Below are 26,214 nucleotides of genomic sequence, written 5' to 3' on the forward strand. Positions count from 1 at the left end.
GTACTCTAACAAAAGGAAATACCCGAGTTGAATAGGTTATTGTCTTGCCTGGGAATATGATGGCTAGGCGTGGGAAATTTAGGATTAGCGTGTGAATATTGTAAAGGAAATAGATTTTTGAAACAACTAATGTTTGATGCAAGGACATAGAGGTTTATTACGTGTATTAAAAAATCGATTTGGGGGCGTGTGAGATGGTCACTCATAAATCACCAAATTTATTACCGTGTGATACACGATTCTATGGCGTTCTCAAAACTAAGGCAATAAATCTAAAACAAAGAAAGAAAAATAAAAGGCGACCATAAATTTTAAATACAGCAAAAACAAATTATCGAGAGTAGAGAGTGCGTTTGTTAATAAAGACGTCAAGAAATGCGTGAGTTATTTTAAAATTTCTGGCTAAACACGGCAAAAACTAATACTAAATGGCAACCTATGTCTGGGACAAATAACAGGCGACAAGTATCTCCGAACTAATGTGGACAGATTTTTGGAGGTGGGGCCTGGAACGCAATTTGTTTTCGGCCAATAGGGTAATTTTGTGCGCAAGAGGAGACCAACCAGAGTACCGTACTCCCCTGTGTGTTTTTGGTTTTCAGAGAACTGTGGGCGTGACGAAACACGACCACGGGGACCTTTAGGGAGAACTGGAAAAAGAACGGAGGACAGTCAAGGCAGGATTTCGGCTCGGGTCGGAAGTACAAATCCCAGCGCGAACCTCGCGACCTCGTCCATTCGAGATATTTTGAGCTTCCTTTGCAAAATTGGAGTGTAGATTAAAATTATAGTATAGTGTATTGTTAAAATTTGTCCTGAGAAATAAGATAAGGTTATAGAGACAGTGTGTTCGAGCCAGCGGCGGTTTAATGGTGAAGTACCCAGATTATTGTATTTAGTGTAAATTTTGAAAGTAGTTCCAAACTTTTAAGCTTATAAAATTGATTAGCCGGTATACCTAGAAGAAATAGATCTAGAAAATAATCTAGAAGACCAATATCATGCTAGACGTAGGCAATGGTCTCAACCCTGGGCTTGGATGGAGTGGACCACGGGTTTAGCGTGTGAAAATTTCATATTATACCTAATCACCGCATTGTGTATGCATAGTCGCGAGAAGTGGGGGGCGTATTGTGAACCTCGCGAGTAGGTTTAATTAGAAAGAATATACCGAAGGTGGTTTTAACCGGACAAGTTGTGTAACTAGGTTCAGATGTATTTAGAATAAATACTTGTGCTAGATTATGTATATAACCGTGTGTACAGTGTGTCTTTAACTCTAATTCGTTTTTAGGAATAAAATTTAAGAAATCTCTCTTAAATTTTATGACATATTATGTGTGTAATTGATTGTGAAATAAACTGCGCGGCCGTAAGGGTTTTTAAAGTTTAAATGTTCGTTTTTTCCCTTCTAAATAGATTGGCCTAGGAAGCGAACATTTGGCGGGTTTTAAATGTAACAAACACATTTAAAATTCCGTCTAAATCACAATACCAGTTTCTTTTTTTTCTAAAAATACTCAACTGTGAGAGTAAATAAAACAACTTATTTACCAGAAATAAAAGCATTTGAGTATAAATATCATCTTTTATTTATCACGTCTAGATACCTTCTATAGACATTTAATAATGGAGCTCAAATTCATTTTAGAGGTAAAACGATCGAACTGTGTGTGTTCAAAAATGCCGTAGATACATGGTTCCATGTGTCGGACTCCAATATTAAATCTCTCATATTACCTATATCACGACTCTTACTATTAAGTAAAGTTTAGGCTAGTTCCTTTTTTTTCAGCAGTACACCGAGTTCACAATAATAGCTCTTACCTAGCAATAAATAAGAAATAGAATAAAGTTGGCAGACTAACGCAGTCAGATGGAACGCCTCTTGTCAAAAATACACATTGACTTGTTGAGCAAAATCACACAAATATTTGGATCATGTGGTGTGTTTTGAACTATCAGCTACCACGATACCATCACCATCATCATGAGCAACCCTCGCCGGCTCACTACTGAGCGCGGGCTCCATAGAGAACTCTCAGGTTGCGGTTTACCTCACGATGCTTTCCTTCTACGACGAACCAAGTGATATTTAATTAATTTGAATATACACAACTACGACTACTAAAGGGTTATCTTTCGGGTTCGAATCCCCGACCCTCGAGTGGAAAGCAGGCGAGTCAAAACTGGGTCAGTGCGACTTACAACCAGCACACAGCGCAAGCAGATTGTATGAACGAGTAACGGGGCCGTTGGTAAACAGTAGAACAGGTACAGACCTTTTTTTTGTGTGTCATCGTTACGCCGCATTCCGAGAGCTATAGGACGGCGTTACATACCGGCCTAAACCGCGGGACACTGAAAGTATTAATGTGTGAGAACTATTAGTTTGATATCCTTGACCTATAAGGTCGGATTTAATGTAAAAAGGCACACGGTCGATATGACGGCGTCCTGGCGGCAAAGCCTCGGCACACCAAAACACGCCATGTCTTACAGCTTCGACCTCTCGACACCTAAGTTGGCCAACTTAGACATAACTGAACGAATATATATATATATACAAAATTATACCATGGTAAGGGGCGAGCTTTTAGCTCAAGAAAAGAACCTTGTCTTCCACGACAGGCTACCAAACGCTTCGTAGCGAATAACAGGGAGGTCGGCTGTGCCCCACATAACAATGTTGAAAGGCTGGTGTCCAGCGCAGGGTCCCCCGTGCTAGTAGAGGCTTTGGTCAGTAGAACGATGGCCTTATTGGCAAATACATGTACCAACCGACCCCTCATCCAAGCCAGAACGCATAACCCAGCTGTTTTTTTTTTTCCTCCTCAGGATTTTCATCCGAGAGAGTTGAATGAGTCAAAATAGTAGATCTCTGAAATAAAATTCATCATCTAACCGCGAAAATCTGGAAGTTTGATTGGCAAGGTCTACATGTCCGTCCGACGAATTGTGCCTGCCATGTACTTGGCCATACCTAAGATAACATATGACTCCGAATACAAATAGTGTCCCAAAGTTTAGCCGATTTACTTGTTTTTGAATTTCCTCATTATAGCCCATCATCGAAAGAAGCAGAGACGATCACCGTACCATCACACTATGTTACAGATAGAGATTTCTCCATTGACTTATATATTACTTCGTAAGGACAGGACCATTGAACAAGCAAAATGGCACCGACTCATTGGTCCTAAAATGTTTATTTAGCACCAATGCAACCTCAGTGACATGACGTCTGGATTTCAAACGGGTTGTTCATTAGTATCTAAGAGGTGGCGCTGATTTATTTGGTTCCAAAACCGTGAAAAATTTTGTTCGCTTGGGCATATCTTGTCATTTATATCGATGGATTTCTCTTTATCTGATGTTCTTATTACCTACTTATTTGTGTCACAAGGGGCCAAAGTAATATTTTATTCCTCTCGAGGGCGTTATTTTGAATTTAGAGCGAAGCGAAGGATTTTATAGTAACTTTACTAGTAGTAAACTAAAATCCTGAGCGTCTCAAGGAATTCAATACACGCCGCCCGAGAGCAAAATATTTTGGCCTCGAGTCACATATACTACTATTTTTTATAATTTTTATGATAGGTAGTGTTTTTACCTACACTTCTAGGAAATCTATAATATAATAAAAATGAATCAAAAATGAATCAATAAATGTGTTGCTCATCGCAAATCTCGAGAACAGCTGAATCGATATCGCTAATTCTTTTTTTATAATATTCCTTGAAGTACGAGGATGGTTCTTACGGGGAGAAAAATTTAATTCAACCTCCTCCTCAATTTTCTAAACTCCACCTGAGCGAAGCCGGGGCAGGTCAGCTAGTTACTAAATAATTTTAAATACATATCAAAAATTGCGTAACTGGCAAGAATCGAACCTGCATCTTCTGGGTTAGCGCCCGATGCCTTGACCACTAGGCCACGGTTCCGCTTACTGCCAGTGACGAAATTTGTGATATGTATGTTCACTCAGTACTGAAGCGACTGTTTAATGCCATCTAGAAGCGACACTTTGACCAGAAGATGCAGGTTCGATTCCTGCCGGTTACGCAATTTTTGATATGTATTTAAAATTATTTACATATACTATTTTTCACCTCTACTTTTCGGAGTTATATGTGCGTTTTAATTAATTAAATATCGCTTGCTTTAACGGTAAAGGAAAACATCGTGAGGAAACCTGCATGCCTGAGAGTTCTCCATAATGTTCTCAAAGGAAAAAAACGACGTGAGGAAACCTGCATGCCTAAGAGTTCTCCATAATGTTCTCAAAGGTGTGTGAAGTCTACCAATCCGCACATAGTCAGCGTGGTAGACTATGGCCAAAACCCTTCTCACTCTGAGAGGAGACCCGTGCTCTGTTGTGAGCCGGTGATGGGTTGATCATGACGATGATGATGATGACTATTTTTCATCACTACCTATGAGAGAAATTAAGACAAGCTAAAACTCAAATGCGGACCAATTAGAAGAGAGAAAGTTCAAACTAGCCCCTAATTCCAATGTTTCTTTTTCGAATACGTGTGATAAAAAAATTTTTTTGCTTATTCAATCAATCAATAGGCACTGGGCCTCATAGTTTTGCCTATACGACTAATCTATGAGGTGAACCCGAGCGACGCTTAATAGGCCTCTTTATTTGCGATCAACCAGTGAACGGCGTAGCTTGGATCACAATGGGAAGGATTTTGATATCTAGAGTGGCTGTCGGACTATTACGGTATCACACTTCTCATTTATACGACTATTATTCGAACTTACTCAAAATGAAGTCATATTGCTAACCTTCGTAAGGACAGCACATTCTGAAGAGAAGATTTCTTAAGTATTTTGTTATCTAGAGTGGCTGTCGGACTATTACGGTATCACACTTCTCATTTATACAACTATAATTCGACCTTACTCAAAATGAAGTCATATTGCTAGCCTTCGTAAGGACTCAGCACATTCAGAAGTAAAGATCTTTTGATAATAATCTGATAGGTCTGCTGAATATTTCTTCATGCAGCTTTGTTACAACAAATAAGCAGCTTTAAACTAAATTTTCTGACGGACATTTAGAAATATTTCCAATATTAAAACGTTATTTATTATTTTGGGGATTGAAAAATCAATTCTTATTGTCTTATAACATTTTTTTGCTTATTCAATCAATCAATATCCACTTGACCACATAGTTTTGCCTATACGACGTGTAATCGATTATTCTATGAAGTGATCCCGCTTTATTTGCGATCAACTCGGTAGCTTGGATCACAATGGGAAGGATTTTGTTATTTATTCGGCTGTCGGACTAATACGATATCACACTCTCACGCTTATATGACTACCTAGTACATTTTTATTTTATTTATTTATTAAGATACAAGTTAGCCCTTGACTGCAATCTCACCTGGTGGTAAGTGATGATGCAGTCTAACATGGAAGCGGGCTAACCTGGAAGGGGTATGGCAGTTTTTATCAAACCCACACCCCTTTGGTTTCTACACAGCATCGTACCAGAACATTAAACCGTTTGGAAGCACGGCTTTGCCGGTAGTGTGGTGACTATAGTCCGCGCAGGTCGCGATGGCAATCGGGGTATGAGGCGAGGGGACGCTCCGTACACCCGCAAGTCAGCCGCACTGAGCGTGGGGGCTGTACGAGCACACGAGTAGATATTATAGACCAGAGGGGAAGCTTCACACTAGCTCACGCACACCACGACGTGCCACGGACGCTCCGTGCGCCCAGTTTGGCGGCAAACGGAGCGTCCGAGACACGTCGTGGTGTGGGTGAGCTGCGCTAGAGTGAGTTAACCTACAGCCAGCCGCTAGTATGAAGCTTCCCCTCTGCTATATATCTACTCGTGTGGTACGAGTGTACGGGGCGTTCCCTCCCCGACTGCAATCTCGACCAGTCGCGTATTATAGTCTAGCCACGGCCGAAGCTCCCCACTAGACACTTTTGCGCAACCCGAGACCTAGACCAACTGGGCAATAACACAATCTAGAAAACACAGAATTGTGGCTGATGTTCAAGTTTTTGTAACTTGTTTTGTTCAGCACCAACGCAACAATAGACTGAACTAAGATAACAAAATCAGGTCCATTGTTAGCAAAGTTCCGCCGTTTATCCTTGATTGATTGCGAATAAAGAGGTTTTACGATCGGGTTTCGGGACCGGCCGAGAGGATAGTCGATTACCCATCGTGTATAATCGATTACATGTAGTGTAATCGATTACCCATGCCGAAACTATGAAGTGATTAGCGCCCTTATCGCTCCACACAATGAAGATATAATTGAAATTTGATATATTATTGTGTTGGGTAAAACGTTTAACGTTTGATTAATTTAATTAATAGTTGGATAATAATTTACTTTAGGCTCTTAACGCACTGCAGCCAAATCGAATCTGCTCGGAATCCGAGAAAATTCAGAACTAGAATACTCGGATTGAATCCGGATATAGATATTAGCATATTTAATTTAATTTTAATTTTTAATTTATTTTATTTTGTAGAGACGAACAGTTACAATTAGATAACTAGATAGTATATATATAAAAACACTTAAACTAAAGCAGTCTCCAATGAGAAATTAACACTTATAATAGAAAATTATGTCCACAACACACGGGCATAGTACGCGTATGAAAACTAGGCACAGAGTATTTAAAACTAACTAGGTAACTAACTAACTAACTATATAGAGGATGATGAGAGGAGTTATATTAGACTGTGTTGTTTCGATAGATGCTACCACCACCGCCCGCATGACGGCTCGGATTCCGATCGAATTTAGTGCGCGAGCGTTTATAAAAAAAAAATCGACTCTGAAATAAAGGCTATTTTTATTTTAACAAGTGTAGCTATATTCACATCATATATCTTGAGTACATTTTTAGTGTTATTTGGATTTTGTGAGTATAGCAATGAAACCGAATGAAATAACATTTAGATTGAATAGGGATTTAATGTGAATATAGGTACATGACGAATGTCACCTATGTTCACATCGTATATCAATACTTATAATAAAACTGTAACAAGTCAAATTCTGTACATTGAAGATATTTTGAAATATTTTTTTCGAGGGCACTCTATAATCGATACTGAACCCAAAACTGTAATTTTTTTCATTTTTGTCTGTCTGTCTGTCTATCTGTCTGTCTGTCTGTCTGTCTGTCTGTCTGTCTGTCTGTCTGTCTGTCTGTCTATCACGGCCGCGCATCACGCTGAAACTACTGAATGGATTCCAATGAAACTTGGTATGATTTGAGGTCATACTATGAGGAAGAATATAGGATACTTTTTATCCCGAAATTCAGCATGGTTCCCGTAGGAGAGGGGATGAAAGTTAAAATGTATACTGAGTTGTAATTCATTAACGCGTGGTCCGATTTCATTTATTCTTTTTTTGTTAGAAAGGGGATATTTTAAAAATTGTTCCGTAAATATTTGAAGGTCATTTTAGCAATATAAATCAAGGTTCGGGAGATCGGAGCATTGCTATACCAGCATTAAAAGTGGTAACAGTGACTAATAAAGCTAAAGAAACGTATCTTTGTTCTTTCTAAAGACACCACCCGACCTTATTATTCAAGAATCTCTCCGATACTCTATTATTAATGAAAATTAGTATATCCAATGTCGGGCAATGAAATCCAACCCGGGATCTCCCTATAATATAAGATCACAGCACTCGCTACACTAGAGAGGTCTGGTGTTAATAAGTCAGAAAATAATAGGCAAAAGCCTTTCCATAATAGAAGACTACCCTTATATCTGATACGGTTGAAATCTCCAAAAGTGCTCGGAATTAGGGTTATCATGCCCATGGCTGATTAATGGGTTTCTTTATCAAAGATTAATTACATCGCGGGGTTTGTGATTCTTGATGGATTCCGGCTTAGATATACACCTACTTAGGACGAGGCGGTGCGGCAGTGCAACTCATAGAGGCATAAAAGCGCTGCTTACCCAAGAAATAGTTAACTCAGTTGAAATTGCTCAATGCTCATTATCCTTTGGCTTGCTTGCCTAACTATTGCTTACCCTGGCTTTAAACCCTATGCACGCCACTGCGGTGCGGGTATGTATAGGTATTAGGTATATACTCGTAAGCTGTGATAGCCTAGTGGTTAGGACGTCCGCCTTCTAATCGGAGGTCGGGGGTTCGATCCCGGGCACGCACCTCTAACTTTCGGAGTTATGTGCGTTTTAAGTAATTAAATATCACTTGCTTTAACGGTGAAGGAAAACATCATGAGGAAACCTGCACGCCTGAGAGTTCTCCATAATGTTTTCAAAGGTGTGTAAAGTCTACCAATCCGCACTATGGCCAAACCCTTCTCACTCTGAGAGAAGACTCGTACTCTGTAGTGAGCCGGCGATGGGTTGATCATGATGATGATGATATACTCGTAACATCTTAACAAAGCTACCTCTATAATATTATAATTAATATCACTTCCTGTTTCGCGAACACATCATTATCAATTAATAATGATTTAATTACTGTCACAATACTCTAGCGTCGGTGCCGCTATTACAGCGGATGTATGTATAAATTAAATTAAGATGTAATGGGTTACACTTTCACGAATGGCGTAATATGAAGAGAATATATCTGCTCAGGCTGTTTGCTATGCCCAAATATTTCAAATTAAAATTGCCTACTTAAATAAACTATTTAATCACTAGATGATGCCCGCGACTTTGTACTCGAACATATTATGAATGTATACAAGAGTTCTATAATATTTTTTTTAGAGTCGGTGCCAATGTGGAGTCACAAAACAATATGAAGGGTAGGTACGGTTCGTGCGGCTAATTGACACCGGCTCCAAAAAATATTATTATAAAACTACATTAACTCTTGTACACCTAATATATTCGGTAATAAATTGATTTATTTTTTACTTTTGGTAAGGTTGGTTGTGGTAAGGTATTGAAGTCAGTTTTTATTGTAAAAAAAATATATTTCACAAATTTTAGTGGCCCCATGTATAAAAATATGCTATGCCTGGTTAAGAACCTATTGTTTACTGAGCTATTACACTGATCGCGAGCAATTTACTCTTCTCCGTTGAGGAGAGCCAGCGACTTCGTACGTGTGGATTTAGGTTTTAAAAATCTCATGGGAACTCAATTTCAATTTTCATTTATTGCATTTCCATAAACTACATCATATTAAGTGTGTACAAAGTATTATGGATACCCAGTTTGGGTGTCGCAATTTGGTCCTTAGACCTTAGTTAGGGAGACCGATATTATTATTTATTTTTATGTTCGTCGTTTAGGAAATCATTTACGGCATAGTCTAAGCCCTTTTCTAATAAAAAGTTTTTTAATATTTTGTTGAATTTATTTTCATTGTTTATGTTACGAATTTTGTCTGGTAAATTATTATATATCTTTATAGACATTACGTAGGGACTCGGAGGTATGCAGTCCTAATTTTGATTGCGGACTCTTAAACTTTCCGGGATAAAAAGTAGACTATGTCACTCTACAGGTCTTAAACTATATCCATGCAAAAATCACGTCAATCCGTTGCTCCGTTGCGGCGTAATTGAAGGACAAACCAACAAACCAACAAACCAACAAACAAACACACTTTCACATATAATAGGGGTAGTGATAAATAAATAAATAAGGGTAGGTACTGATTAGGATTTTTTTTATTCTGAATTTTTGGGATCTTCTAATCACTATGTGACTATGTCAGATTTTAAAACCAGCTTCGTAATAGATCAAAGAAAATAAAACTTAGGTATTAGAGGCTCTTTGGTCTAAAAATAATAGTCTTCTTGCATCTGGGGCGGCGAGGCGAGGAAACTAGATCCTTTTTTATACTAAACAGCTATAGGTTTATCCTGTTTATCACTACCCATATAAAAAATGCGAAAGTGTGTTTGTTTGTTTGTCCTTTTATCACGTCGCAACGCGCAACGGAGCAACGGATCGACGTGATTTTTGGCATGGGTATAGTTAAAGACCTGGAGAGTGATATACAGGCTTTTATCCCGAAAAATCAAAGAATTCCCACGGGATTAAAAAAAATACACGCGTATAAAGGCATCAGCTAGTCCACTATAAAACAGCCACCCTAGGGTGTATACTCGGAAACGTGTGTTTCTATCCAACCCGGACTAAAAATAATATGCAAATTCGCCGTCCGGGGGGATAGACGGAATAAAATATCAGTGAGTGACATAAGCTACTTTTTATCCCGGAAAATCAAAGATTTCCCAGGAAATTTTTAAAAACCTAAATCCACGCTTACGAAGTCGCGGGTATCTCCTCAACGGATAAGAGTAAATTTGCTCGTGATCAGTGTAATAGCTCAGTAAACAGTAGGTTTTTAACCAGGCATAACGGGCCACTAAAATTTGTAAAATATTTTTTTTTTACAAAAAAAAAACCGACTTTCATACCTTACCACAACCAGTGAAAAGTAAAAAATAATTTAGTTTATTACCGAATATATTATGTATTCAAGAGTTAATGTAGTTCTATAATAATATTTTTTGGAGTCGGTGGCATGCCACTGTGGAGTCACAAACCAATATGAAGAGTAGGTAAGCGGTTCGTGTGGCTAATTGGCACTGGCTCCAAAAAATATTATTATAGAACTACATTAACTTTTGTATACATACATATACATAATAATATATTCGGTAGTAAATTAAATTATTTTTTACTTTTTAATATTGAAGTCGGTTTTTTTTTGAAAATTTTGTACTCAAATCCACGCGGATGAAATCGCAGACATCGTCTTATATACCTAGTTAATAAATTATCGATTATGCTTAAAAAAAGTCGGTCCGTAACGATTCAAAAAAAAAATCTTTGAAAATTGCTTTTATTTATTGAAAGAGTTTCATAATGCTTAGTTAAATAACATAATATTATTATTGATTTCAATTACGACGGTATTATGTGTGTTATTTAATTTAACATCATGTATTTAACAATTTATAATTTTTCAAATAAAATATGGAGGTACTTTTTAAAAATATTTACTGAAAAATAGGTAGTAATTTAGTGTACATACCTGGCCGCTACACGATCAGTGCCGTCTCGGGTCCTTATTAATCATTTCACCATCATCATGACCTCATATACCCATACTATCATGTCCATATCTACCCTGCATCATTAGAGTACCACATCATAAGTCCACGCTTAAAAAAACACAACACTTTTATCACAGATAAAAAAAACTAGATACTAAAATAAAAATACTTAAAATAATTTATCAAGTTTCTAAGGAATTTTATCGCGTTCCAAATTCCAATATTTATTTGCGTTGTAAATTCCAATATTTTCCGCGTTCTAAAATTTGAATTTCGTATAGGATATCGGTGCTATATACATCGGATGAGGTGGGCAAGTGACGTACGTTCGGTACGTTGGACTAGGAATGACTGAGGGGTGAGATGGACCGTGGCGCGCGCAAAACTGTTGATTTCGCAGCCTCCGTGGAGTTACTGCGAAAAGTGCGAAAAATTGTGTTCCGCGATCTTTGTACATTGTTCCTTCTTTAGTTCGCGAATGTTTGCTTTTGACAGAACAGATAATGTGCTATGGACATCGATATAAAAAAACTAGAACCCTACACTATCTCTATACATATATAAAAATGATTTACTGAATGTGTTGCTGATCGCAAAACTCGAGAACAGCTGCACCGATTTCGCTAATTCTTTTTTTATGATATTCCTTGAAGTACGAGAATGGTTGTTACGGAGTATTAAAATAAAAATTAAAGAATCGACTGTTAGGCGGTACGAAGTTCGCCGGGTCAGCTAGTCCATAATATAAATGTGAAAGTGTGTGTGTTTGTTGGTTTGTCATTCAGTCACGCCGCAACGAAACAATGAAAGTTCTTGCATGGATATAGTTAAGGACCTGGGGAGCGACATAGGCTACTTTTTATGCCGGTAAATCAAAGAGTTCCCACGGGATTAAAAAAAATTTAAAGCCACGTCCACCTTCTAATCGGAGGTCGGGAGTTCGATCCCGGGCACGCACCTCTAACTTTACGGAGCTATGTGCGTTTTAAGTAATTAAAATGTCACTTGCTTTAACGGTGAAGGAAAACATCGTGAAGAAACCTGCATGCCTGAGAGTTCTCCATAATGTTCTCAAATGTGTGTGAAGTCTACCAATCCGCACATGGCCAGCGTGGTAGACTATGCCCAAAACCCTTCTTACTCTGAGAGGAGTCCCGTGCTCTGTAGTGAGCCGGCGATGGGTTGATCATGATTATGATGATGATGAAGTATTTTTAAAAGTAATTTTCTAACCAACTGTATATCTTTGGGATCTATCATCTATCAATGGTCCTCCCAGGCTTATGTTTGCCCCACTCTATGGGACATGAGGGGAATATTTTTGCGTGTGGAAAATTGGTTTATCCACGCCATTGAGTTATGTCAACGTTCATGTTCAAACTTTATTGTTAGTCAAATTCATGTTTAAGGTAACTTTGTACTTTTGTATGCACACAGGGTGTTACCAGAACAATAAAAAAAAACTTAGCGTTATTGTTATAGTACCTAAACACAATCCAATGCCAATAATTATTTGCCTCATTTTGTAGTTTTAGTGATTTAGTATTTTTCAAACCCGCAATGTATAGAGTGCAAAACTCGGGTCAATGGCCCACCTACGACGTGGCAACAAATCCGAGTGACCTACTCAAGCAACGTTTGTTGACCTATACCGCCAGTCAGATTGTATCAGATGACGGTGATAATTTATTAATCGCAGGCCAGATCTAATTTGTAGGTATATGAAAAAAAAACCGGCCAAGTGCGAGTTAGGCTCCCGCAACGAGGGTTCCGTCCCACAGTCGTATTTTTTCGACGTTTTGCACGATAATTCAAAAACTATGATGCATAAAAATAAATAAAAATCTGTTTTAGAATGTACAGGTGAAAACCTTTCATATGATACCCTACTTGATATAGTCACTCACTTCGAAAGTTGAAAATACTAATTATTAGTTCATGGCCACAATTAAATTTTTTTTGTGTGATGTAACCCTAAATTCACGGTTTTCAGATTTTTCCCCAAATGTCAGCTATAAGATCTACCTACCTGCCAAATTTCATGATTCCGTACCTCAAAAGGAAAAACGGAACCCTTATAGGATCACTTTGTTGTCTGTCTGTCTGTCCGTCTGTCTGTCAAGAAACCAGCTATAAGATCTACCTACCTGCCAAATTTCATGATTCTAGGTCATCGGGAAGTACCCTGTAGGTTTCTTGACAGACAGACAACAAAGTGATCCTATAAGGGTTCCGTTTTTATGTTTTTGAGGTACGGAACCCTAAAAAATAGATTCTCTAGCGAATGATTTGAAATTAAATCCACCAAAAAATGACTGAACCTGGTGTTAGAACAGTGGCGTAATGTAACCTAACCTTAATAAAATCGGTAATTTCAGCAAATGTGCCTTCATGTAAATGTGCGTATCATTAGTTCCCCAATTCCCATGCGTACACGAATGTATATTAATTATTACTACACCATACATACACGTATTTAATATTTATATTAGGTAATGTGTGTATCAATTTGTCCTTGCTTATATTATAACTAGTTTATGCGTCTTTATCCGCGAGGACTACACAAATTTCAAACCCCTGTTTCACACCTTTATAGGTTGAAATTTTCAAAGATCTTTTCTTAGCGGATGCCTACATAATAGCTTTCTGCCTGCCAAGTTTCAGCCCAATCCGTCCAGTAGTTTGAGCTGTACGTTGATAGATCAGTCAGTCAGTCAGTCAGTCACCTTTTACTTTTATATATTTAGATTGTAGCATAATTTTTTACGAACGAGTGGTTCAACTAGCTATTGCTCTCCAGCTTTGCACTCTACACCGCCATTTTTAATTACACACACACACACACACGCACACACACACGCACACACACACACACGCACACTCTCTCACACACACATACTTTTGCTTTTATAATATTAGACTATAGTCCACCATGCAGACCCAATGCGTATTGGCAGACTTCACACACCTTTGAGAACATTATGGAGAACTCTCAGGCATGCAGGTTTCCTCACGATGTTTTCTTTCACCGTTAAAGCAAGTGATATTTAATTAGTTAAAACGCACATAGCTCCGAAAAGTTAGAGGTGCGTACCCGGGATTGAACCCCCAACCTCCAATTAGAAGGCAGACGTCCTAACCACTAGGCTATCACAGCTTACTGATTATGATGTTACACGTAGCAAACTAAGTAAAATTCTAAACACTAACTATCCAGACGAAACTCATTTCAGTTAATAACTAAACTGAAAAGTTAATTAATCCTAAAACAACACTTACTCCTAGTTGGAACTAAACCGAGGAAATGAGATAAGGCTAACCCTGTTTCAGAGGTTGTGATGTCCTTTCGTTATATGTTTTGTTGACGAAATTATGATGTAACTAGATGATGCCCGCGATTATATCCACGTGGATTCAGGTTTTTTAAAAACCCGTAGGAACTCTTATATTTTCCGGGACAAAAAGAAGCCTATGTCCTTCCACCAAATTTCGTCAAAATCGGTACAACGGATGGCCCGTAAAAGGCTAGCAGACAGACAGACATGAAGACAGACAGACAGACACACTTTCGCATTTATTATATTACTAGTGACCCGCCCCGGCTTCGCATGGGTGCAATGTAGATACTAATGTGGTGTCATTGAGGTAGTCATTGCCTCGGAAACTCTCAAATGAGAGGATTTTTTTCCGCCCTAATTCACATTATTTCAATTTCACTAGGGATCTCTAATTTTTTGAGAATTAAACTATAGCTATAAACCTTCCACTTGAATCACTCTATCTATTGGTGAAAACCTCATTAAAATCCGTTGCGTAGTTTAAAAGATCTACGCGTTCATACATGCAGACAGCGGGAAGCGACTTTATTTTATACTATGTAAAGAAGTATGGATATTAAATTTACTTTTGTACATTCTAGTTCATTCAAACAAAAAAAGCTTTTGAATTTAACTTAGCTTTTTCATTAAACCAACTTGCAGACGATTCCAGCTCAAACACGATGGTTTCTTTGATATTTAATTGCTTAGAACACACATAACTCCGAAAAGTTAGAGGTGCGTGCCTGGGATAGAACCCTCGACCTCCCAAATAGGAGTATTGTGTTTAGGTAGTATAACAATAACGCTAAGTTGTTGCTAGCGTTCTGGTTACATCCTGTATATTCTCGTAAGGAAAGTGACCCGCTGTAAGAATTTTCCAGGGTAGCATCAAACGACGCGGGGCCTCCCACGACGACGTAATCCCCGACGTCTAATGAAAATAAAGAAAGCTTTTGAAAATTAAACTGGTCTGCAGACAATTCCAGTTCAAACATACAATATTAACAGTGGTCTCTCAGCCGTTCGCACCATACAAACGTAGTTTAGCTCACATATTATATTACTAGCTGACCTAGCGAACTTCGTACCGCCTAACAGTCAATTATTTTTCAGACATTTTTTATTTTTTTCTCTCCGTAAGAACCATCCTGGTACTTCAAGGAATATTATAAAACGAGAATTTTACAACAAAAAAAAACTACAATATAGTATATACATATACAGAAAAACTTATCACTAAAAAAATTATATTTACAAAAATTATCCGCCGTCCAAATGGTAAACAAGAATTTGGAATTTTATATAAAGACATTTAGAAGTACTTAAATGCACCTTTTCAGTGTAACATTCATGTAACAGTCTGCCCTCGTACCTCGCTCCGCGTTGACAGGCGAAAATGTAATTTCGCCGCTTGACCAACCTTTTTGTCAGTTTATTCCGTAAGCCCGCCCCGCCGGAGTTACCTAAGAATGGATAAATCATGAATGTTTTAAGCAGTTTCGTATGAATAAAACCGTTTACGAATTTTTAGGCTGAGAGCTGAAGATCATTTTCTTTAGCTAGTTCACTATTACATAAATAAAATGATAATAATTAATGACCTACTGCTTTAAAAACTACTAGACGATGCACACGACTCCGGTCGCTTGGATTTAGATTTAGAAAAATACGGCAACTCTTTAGTTGTCTGAAATAAAAAGTAGCCTATATCCAAGCAATCTATCTTTGTACTAATTTTATCTTTTTTTCAAGTGTCTTATCAATAAACTACCAAAAAATTTAGCTTATAAAATTATACAATGTATTTTTATTGCACTTATCGAATTAATAAATTTTTTGGTACCTAAGTAGTTTACTATCAATTTAGCATCAAAATAAGACAATTTTCAAAAAAAGGGTAATATACCCTATTGTTGATTTTATCTGCTTGTAACTGTTTCATGGAAAAACAGTTTTAGAAAAGCTATCGCCACCTCTTTGACTATTTGTGATTTCGCAAAACACTCTATTCCGACAAGTAAGATTGTTTATGTAACGCAGAATCCAAAAGCATTTTCATTGATAAAATAAACGAGTTTTCCTTTAGGTATATTATTGTTACGTCAGGAAGGAAAGTTTTCTTTACTGCACCGTTATAACTTTTATCATAGTTTCAATAAAAGATACCAAAGATTTTCAAACTAGAGTCGAGTTTTGTAACACTCTTAACTTTGTTCTAAAACGAAGTCGAAATCTGCGATTCTGACGTTGCTTTCGTATACCTATTCATAAAAACTTTTTTTCCCTATTAGAGACCCGCCCCGGCTTCGCACGGGTAGCTATTACAATTTTCGTAGGAATCTCTATTTTTTTGAAAATAAAATATAGCTTATATCTCTCAGGAATAATGTAGCTTTCTACTGGTGAAAGAAATTTCAAAATTGGTCACCCCAGTGGCTTAGACTGTGTATTGATAAATCAGTCAGTCAGTCAGGACAAGTTGTTTTAAGGGTTCCGTACCTCAAAAGGAAAAACGGAACCCTTATAGGATCACTTTGTTGTCTGTCTGTCTGTCTGTCTGTCAAGAAACCTACAGGGTACTTCCCGTTGACCTAGAATCATGAAATTTGGCAGTTAGGTAGATCTTATAGCTGACATTTGGGGAGAAATCTGAAAACCGTGAATTTAGGATTACATCACACAAAAAAAATTAAATTGTGGTCATAAACTAATAATTAGTATTTTCAACTTTCGAAGTGAGATAACTATATCAAGTGGGGTATCATATGAAAGGTCTTCACCTGTACATTCTAAAACAGATTTTTATTTATTTTTATGTTTCATAGTTTTTGAATTATCGTGCAAAATGTCGAAAAAATACGACTGTAGTACGGAACCCTTATTGCGCGAGCCTGACTCGCACTTGGCCGGTTTTTTTAATATATTTTTGTTTCGGTGCCGTAAGTTATATATGCTGATTTTTTTATTGCAAGTAAAGCGTCCTAAATTGCTCTGGCAAATGGATCCATTTTTACAAAAGCAAAACTCGTTGGAAAAACGATCACGTAGAAAGAATGTAAGCAATTGAACGAGTACAAAGATTCTTCTGGTCTATTCTGCAGTAATTATAACTGGTTATTACCAGCGATTACTGGCGAGTGGCGGCAGACAATAGCGAACCACCGGATTTAGCGGCCAACTTGGTCACTGGCCTAAGTTGTAAGCTTTTTTAGTGACATGGTTATAGGCGGCCGCTATAATTCGACAACGCATACGCCCATTTCCCACATAAGCGGAGCGAAGCAAAGATGCGTTCAATCGATTAATTCGATTCTTAATGGATGACGTGAAAATTTTCTTCCCCCCAATTGTGTAAGAATAACGATTTCATCGTTATCGTAATCGTCAATAAATTTTGCCCTTTGATTGGCTGTGAAAAAATGTAAACAGCGAATCAACCAATCAAAGGGCAGAATTTTACGATTACGATAACGATGAATACGTTTTTCTTACACAATCGGGGGGCTGATTGAGCGATGAATACGTCTCCTATCCTCAACACTTAAATGGAAACCTATGCGCTTTACACTTAAGCCATCTCATCTATATATATAAAATTCAAAGTCCTGACTGACTGACTGACATATATATCAACGCACAGCCTAAACCGCTGGTCCTAGAGACATGAAATTTGGAAGGTCTATTCTTTGTAAAGAGTAGGTATCCACTAAGAAAGGATTTTTCGAAATTCCACCCCTAATTGGGAAAAATGGGGGATGGAAGTTTGTATGAAAGTCCGTCATTTTTTAAGTTACATCGATGAAAATTGATATTTCAGCTTTCGGTTAAAAATAAAAAAGTACGTATTTCACGATTTTTGGAAATTCTACTACCAAGGGGGTTAAACAGGGGATTAAAGTTTGTATGAAAGTCTGTCATTTTTCAAGTAATTTACATGAAAATTGGTATTTGGGTTTTCGGTAATAAATGAAGAAATATGTATTTCAGGATTTTTGGTAATTCAACCCCCACCTCAATTTTCAAAATTGCACCCGAGCGAAGCCGGGGCGGGTCGGCTAGTAAAGTGTAGGATAAACGAAGGATAAACCATTCTGCGTTTTCGCTATGCGCTTTAGAGTTGTGCCATCTAATTGCGTATCAGCCGGCATCCAACATTGCGGACACGTCCGCAATAGTCCGCGAATCGAGTTGGAAAATTGAAAATTTTCGTTTTAAATAAATAATATTGAGTTACAACCGTATTTGCGGTTGACTTTACATTTTACAATATTGTTTGTTGTTTATTGTAGACCGCATTATGTAATATTTGTGGAAACAGAAAGTTATAAATTTAAATACTTGCAAAGTCGTAGTTTTTATGGTTCCGTACCTCAAATGGAAAAACGGAACCCTTTTTCTTGTGATGTAACCAGAAACCATGGTTACATCACAAGAAAAAAAAATTAAAATGTGTTCATGAACAAATGTTGCTATTTTCAACTTTCAAAGTAAGATTATTATTATACCAAGTGGGGTATCATATGAAAGGGATTTTGATTTATCGTGCAAAATGTCGAAAAAATAAGTACGTACGTGAGTAGTACGGAACCCTCGGTGCGCGAGTTTGACTTGAACTTGGGCGGTTTTTTTTTGAACCGGTATTCAGAGGGACGCTCGGAGAAACCTCCCTTCTGCCAGGTCATTAGCCATAGCCAACAATATCCCCGAAGAGAAATTATTAGTCATGTTACTGGGGTGCACCGGCCCGAATACTGTTCTTCCCCTCGGACGTATCCAAAAAGGACCAGCACCACCCAGGCACACTGGGAGGTTACCTGGCTGGCTCCCCAGTCATAAATTACCTACGGCGACCTATAAATCGATCCAGCAGCTGCACAATAAGCTCACAAAACATTAATTTAGCTGATAATATACCATTAAATTACAATTAAATTGTCCGTGCCAAAATAGAGCTGTTATTTTTAATAATCCCACAATAAATTTTAATGCTCATTTCACCTCGCGCTTTACCTATTAAAATGGCGTGAAATTTTAACAATAAAGAATAAACAATAATACAGCCTGCCATATAATTATTACACTAGCAATTGCCCGTGGCTTCGTCCGCGTGGATTTAGTTTTTGAAAATCACGTGGGAACTCTTTGATTTTCTGGAATAAAAGGTAGCCTATGTCACTCTCCGGTTCTTTAACTACACCCATGCAAAAAATCACGTCGATCTGTTGATCTGTTGCGTCGTGATTGAAGGACAAACGAACAAACAAACACACTTTCGAATTTACAACATGGGTAGTATTAGAAGGAAAACCACTTTGATATACTTTAGAAGGCTTTTATTTCACTGTTCACATAATAATTCTTAGTTATAAGAGCACAAGAGCAAACACCTCTTTCTACGCGCCATTTCAGAGTTACGTTTTGCATAGATTCGCTACTCCGCAGATCAATGCCATAGATAATAGAATCACCTAGCTTTTTCCGTCTAACAGTAGTTACTTGATGATGTGTAGCCTGTCATTTTGAAGCCTCAATAGCTCAACAGGTAAAGGAGTGGACTGAAAACCGAAAGGTCGACGGTTCAAACCCCGCCCGTTGCACTATTGTCGTACCTACTCCTAGCACAAGCCTGACGCTTAGTTGGAGAGGAAAGGGGAATATTAGTCATTTAACATGGCTAATATTCTTTGCAAAAAAAAATAAAAAAAAAAATATAAGTACCTACCTACATGACGAAAAAAGTTGGTATTTCAATTTCCCCGAGTAGATTTCAATCGGTTTAGAAAATCCAAAAGCAATTCACGCTTAGGACAGTGAATTCTGGCCATTCCAATTTGGTTCAGGGAGAATTAGGTGCGCAAATCTCAACTCATCCGTTTGCAGATGTAAAAGGCTTTGCTGCCGTTCTACTGTATGAAGTCTGGTGGATTTACTATAAATCTTTTACTACATACTAGCGACCCGACCCGGCTTCGCATGGGTGCAATGTAGATACTAATGTGGTGTCAGTGAGTGAGGAGTGATTCCATACTTTCATACTAATATTATAAGTACCGCCCACGCCGCCTCAGACTCGTTTTGTTGCGCGTTAGTTTTAATTTTACGATATTTCATATTATTTTAATTCTGTGATATCTCCTAAGATATTATTCTAAATTAAATGATTTAAAAAGCAATTTTGGTTTAATATTACAGATGATCAACTATTTTATTTTGATAAGAATGAATAGTATGTCAGTAAAAACACCTTCGAAAGTAAGACTTTATTTCAGATCACATTTGAAAATCAGAAAATCGATTATTGTGAGCCAACCTTAAAAGATACATGTATGCTATTGCGGATTTTTTTGTTGAACTTTATAAGAGAAAGAATTTCATTATACACTGTTTCCGTGTAACTTTGACCATTTAGGCAGCGCACGCCTCGGAAACTCTCAAATGAGAGGCTTTTTTCCGACCTAATTCATATTATTTCAATTTCCCTAGGGATCCCTATTTTTTTGAGAATTAAACTATACCTATAAACCTTTCTATTGAATCACTCTATCTATTGGTGAAAACCGCATTAAAATCCGTTGTGTAGGTGAAAAAATCTACGCATTCATACATACAGACAGAAAGCGGGAAGCGATTTTATTTTATACTATGTAGAGATACCGTAAGTATCAAACGAGTTGCAAGGAGCCGCTGCATTCTGGCGGCGATATGTGGAAAGCCCTACAAGAGACCTATGTCCAGCGGTGGACGTCTATCTGTTGACTATGGTTGATAAGGGAACATAATAAAAATGTTAAATATATCATAACACGAGTCTTTGTAGTCAAAATGTATGTAAATGTAATGTAAACGTGGTACTGGTATATCTAAATATTATAGAAATTTGAAAAATCTCTGAACATTAAATATTTAGCGAGGCATGCTAGATGGGGGAGGATTATTAAAGAGAGCTCTCACGAATTCCACAGCGTTGGTATTTTAAATGTTAACTCGCATAGTCGTATAATTATTGTATCAAACATTTTTCATCGTGGAATTTTATTCTGATAAAATATATTCTGGAATACATTTTTCCTTTTTAGTCCTAACCACAGCGATTTTCATTGCCAAACAAAGTTCATGGACTGAGAGCAAGTGCGTTTCAGACCTTCGTTATTTTATAGAAGCTGAAAGTTTCTCTGCGTATTGTCCCCAGCACAGGCAGGAACGATCAGCAACTATGAAGTTTGTATCATGGTGGCTTTGGGAGATAACAGGTAATAAAGGTGTATAAAAATTTCCGAAGAGGACACCCGTGATCATGGGTCAGTGATGAATTGATGATGATGATTAGTAGGATTATATGTATAATATACGTCCCGAAAAAAACGTGTATGAAACTTTTTTCTGGAGTGCGCAATAAAAGGTAGGGCCATTAATTACCGCACAAGGGCGAGTTGATGGCCTTTATGGCGTTGCGGACAGGTAAAGTGAGTGATAAATGCCGTCACTGAATACCTTTGCTGCCCCAGCTCGGTTTGCCTTATTCAAAAACTTTTGGGTAGGGTTCAGATTCTGGGTTAATATAATGCGCCCAAACTAAGAAAACCCGGCCAAATACGAGTCAGGCTCGCGCCCGAGGGTTTCGTACTACAGTCGTATTTTTTCGACATTTTGCACGATAATTCAAAAATTATGATGCATAAAAATAAATGAAAATCTGTTGCATCCCCCCCCCTCCTAGAAGCCAGTTAGCTAACCAGCCAGCCAACCAACTGGAGGGAAGGTCTGTAGGACTCACCAGCCGAGAGGCGACCGGAATACTCACTAAAACCCAGCGGCACTCCTGCGCGTCGCCTGGCGACTGGGTCACGGGAACGCCGAAGCAAACCACCGCGACCCAGCCAGCGACGTCCGCCGAGGCAAACGCTCCACCGGGGACCCACTCACGAGGTCCCCCGTCGCACGTCCGAGGTGCACCAACTATGTGCACCTCACCTCCCCTGGAGACCCAACGGGCGAAAACGCAATCCCGCGCACGTCATTCGCGTCTCATCCTTCGCCTCATCCACTGTGCCCTCTGCTAGTCAGAGGGACACGCGGAGAAACCTCCCCCTGCCAGGTCATTAGCCATGGCTAACATGGCTAATAATCTCTCTTCGGGGATATTGAGTGTATTGATCCCCGAAGAGAGATTATTAGCCATGTTACCGGGGTGCACCGGCCCGAATACTGCTCTACTGCTATCCAAAAGGGACCAGCAGCACCCAGGCACACTGGGAGATTACCTGGCTGGCACCCCAAGAGGTGCGTGCCTGGGATCGAACCCCCAACCTCCGATTAGAAGGCGGATGTCCTAACCACTAGACTATCACAGCTTTTATCCGAAACATGTTTGACCTAAAAGAAAGCTTAGAGTCACTCAGCCAAACCAGCCTTTACTTTTCTTTTCTTTGTCAATGTAAGCCAAAGCTCGATTCAGTTGCCACGAACCCATGCTTACTAACACTGTAATATATTTCTTCGTAACATTTGGTTGTAACATAAAAATATCGCCACTTTTACACGCTGTGCCTCTGACATTCATTCAGTTGTAAAGCGTGTTTCCATTAGACTTCAACGATACATCGACCTAATTATGATGACCCAAAACACGGTCTGCGAAATTCAAATTTAATTTGGTTTTCACAATTTGTAAACAATTTGTAAAATAATCCATTCGAGGGCGGGTTGCCAGGACCACGATCTTCAGCAATGAAGGAACGACCGGAGAGAGAGAGAGAAACTAATGCGACAACGTAGACTTATTTTTTTTTTATTTTTTTTATTTTATTTTTTATTTTATTTAATAGGAAGCCAACGGTATACAAAGAAAACTAATTATGACGACTTATATAAACTTAGGACTATCAATGTATACTCACTTACAGGCTAACTCAACATGCTTAACTAGAACTTCTAAATAGTAAAACTTAAACTAAGACATTCTTTACGTACCTAAAATCTATAACAATTAAATTAATTACTAAATAAGTTAAAACTACGATGATTCTTACAACTAACAATAAAAACTACAATTAAGACTAACAATAGTACCTACCCTACAATTTCAAAATGAATCTTTAAATATTCTATAGCAGACTTACTATAGAATATTTAAAGATTCATTAGGTGGTTTTTAATTTTGTTTTTAAATAATGAAGCGGAGTGTTGAAAAATATCCAGGTTAGCTTTTCTGAACACATTGTTATAGGATATGACAATTCTATTAAGAGGAGCAGCACTACCAAGGTTACTTTTACATATTCTGGCCCTAAATGTTTGCTTGCTCTTTATAAGCGATCTTGCGTTTTGCTTTGGTATTGACAGTCGTATTCTATTTAATAAATTTGGACAATCAATATCCCCATTTATAATCTTGTGCAAAAAACAAAGATCCATCATTTCTCTGCGATTGGATAGTGAAAGGGTTTTATAGCGTTTTAAAAGATCATTATAATTATTAATTTCCTTCAAAATATTTTCTTTGTAAGCTACGTGCCGTAAAAATTTCTTTTGCACCCTCTCTATCCTATCCTTATGCACTTGGTAGTACGGATTCCAGGCCACAGAGCAATACTCGAGTCTACTTCGGATCAATGAGTTAAAAAGCGTTAGTTTCGTTGATGACTTTTTAAATTCTCTGGTATTTCGAATAATAAAACCTAATAATTTAAGTGCCTTTTTGATAACGTAATCCGTATGTGGTATAAAGCTGAGTTTATGATCGATTATGATCCCAAGGTCACTTATTTGTCTAACGTTTTCTAAATTCTTGCCATCTATGCTGTAGTCAAAGTGAATATTGTTTACTTTCCTACTAAACGTTATACTATAACATTTTAAGCAATTCAATTTTAAATTATTATTATCACACCACACTGAAAGTCTATTTATATCCTGTTGCATATTAATGGCATCACAGACATTATTAATTGTGTTATACAATTTGAGGTCGTCCGCATAAAGATGGAATTGACAGTACAAAAAGCATTCGGCAATGTCATTAATGAATATACCAAATAGCGCAGGGCCAAGAATGGATCCCTGTGGTACTCCTGAAGTTGCAACAAAGGAATTGGATTGATACCCTTACTTATGGCATTCAAATTTCGCCCCTAGCAATATTATCTTCAAAGGTTTATATAAAAATCTTTACTTGAAAGTGTCCAGTTTAAGAAATTAGTCAAAATAATGCCATAAGCCTACTTTGTCGTACTACTTTACAAATTGCGAAAAAACCAAATTAAATTTGAATTTCGCGGCAGACCGTGTCTTTCACCTTAAGTATCCACTCATTGTTGGTCCTAAGGCTCATACAGTATTTGTTGATGACTTGAACCAGTACAAGTCTGCAAAACAAATTCCTGAAAGGCTGGAAACGCATTGGCGGTTTCTCTGGTGCTGCAAATGTAAAAAAGTGGAGCGCGTTAGGAATAAACTCCCTTTATCCCAAAATCATTCAAGGTCAACAAATACCAAAAGCCTTTTTGGAGACGTATGTCAAAGCCGTGTCGTAGTAATTCAATGCATAATGGAAAAGAAGGTCGCAAGCCTCAAGTCGTCGTAAAATCCGCGCCCAATCCGCAATCCATTGAATTTATTAACCGTCCTCTCCGGGCGAAGTAATAAATGTGGCGATGTAAAATGTATATGCAGTATTGGCTGAAAGGGGATGGTTTCAATAATAAATATGTTTCGTATGACGTGTTAGTATGGAAGCTCTTGGTGTCGTGCTGTAGAGGATACCTAATGCCGAAAGCTGGGTCACAATATTATATCGAATGTATGAATTAATTTTTTTTTTTTTTTTTTTTCTTTTTTTTTTTATTATTACAATAAAACTTAAAGCTAGCCTTATTTAATTACTATATAAATCATGACCGCGTGGAATGGTGCCAAGAATACTGGCTGCATTTCCGCGCTGGACAGCCAGGCTGATCCGTTGCGCAAAAAATGAGCCAGCCCTTCTGTCACCAGATGAGGCTATTAATCGCGGTGAAATGTCTCGTAAAAAAATTTTAGCACTAAGACTCCATGGCCCCAGGGTCTCCACGGCAAACGGCACAAAAATGTAACTCTCTATAAGAGAGGCATACTTGCGCCGCTTGCCGTTTTCAGCTGTTTCTGCTGCGGCTCCCGGTCTTGATGCTGTCTTCCTGATATGACACGGGGCCAATGTGTCAACGCAAGTTGCGTCCCACATTAGCGCCCGTCCCCGTTCCCAGGGAACCAGCGTCAATCCATCAGGTCTCTTGCCATCATCCCGACTAATCCCTGCCGGCTCAATGAGCGCAGGAATATTTATGGTGGCAAGAGCTCTAATTTATTTTGCCACATTTTTTATGCCTAAAGTATACAATTTTCTACATCACATACTACATCCTATTTCTTACATCAGGGGGCACGGCATTGCTCCCACCAAGACGAGCCTAACTAAAGGACGGGGCACTACGTACCTTTTCTCGAAGCGTTTCGTCGTATTTTCGAGTAGTCATAGCTTCGGTCTGGATGACGCTAGAAAGTTGACATTTTCGAAATGTAATGTTCTAAATGTTTGAAATAGTAATAGAAATAATGTCATGGAAGCATACACTTAGTGTCGTGGCAACCCCATGCCAGACACTTTTAAATTTCAAAGTGAATGGGTGTCTTTCAGGGTGTTTCTTGATTAAATCCAAAAAAAAAATCTTCCGGGAAAATGAAGTCATCGTCTTTCATTGTCATACCAGAGATTTAACTACGTATGGCAGTGGTCCGACCGCCGGCGAGAAAACGACTAACTATCGGCGATTTTCTGTCT

General features: G+C 38.1%; 1 long non-coding RNA gene across 1 annotated transcript in view; it reads right to left on the reverse strand.

The window, feature by feature from the left end:
* The window catches only part of LOC138403371 (uncharacterized), a 73,699-nt gene extending 62,227 nt beyond the window's left edge, over window positions 1-11,472 (reverse strand). Inside the window, exon 1 of the long non-coding RNA XR_011237635.1 lies at window positions 11,058-11,472. This is a non-coding gene — a long non-coding RNA (uncharacterized lncRNA). The remainder of the gene's footprint in view (window positions 1-11,057) is intronic.
* Between the last annotated feature and the right edge of the window lie 14,742 nt (window positions 11,473-26,214).

This window comes from Maniola hyperantus, chromosome 15, assembly GCF_902806685.2.
Source record: "Maniola hyperantus chromosome 15, iAphHyp1.2, whole genome shotgun sequence".
In the NCBI taxonomy this organism is placed as follows: domain Eukaryota; kingdom Metazoa; phylum Arthropoda; class Insecta; order Lepidoptera; family Nymphalidae; genus Maniola; species Maniola hyperantus.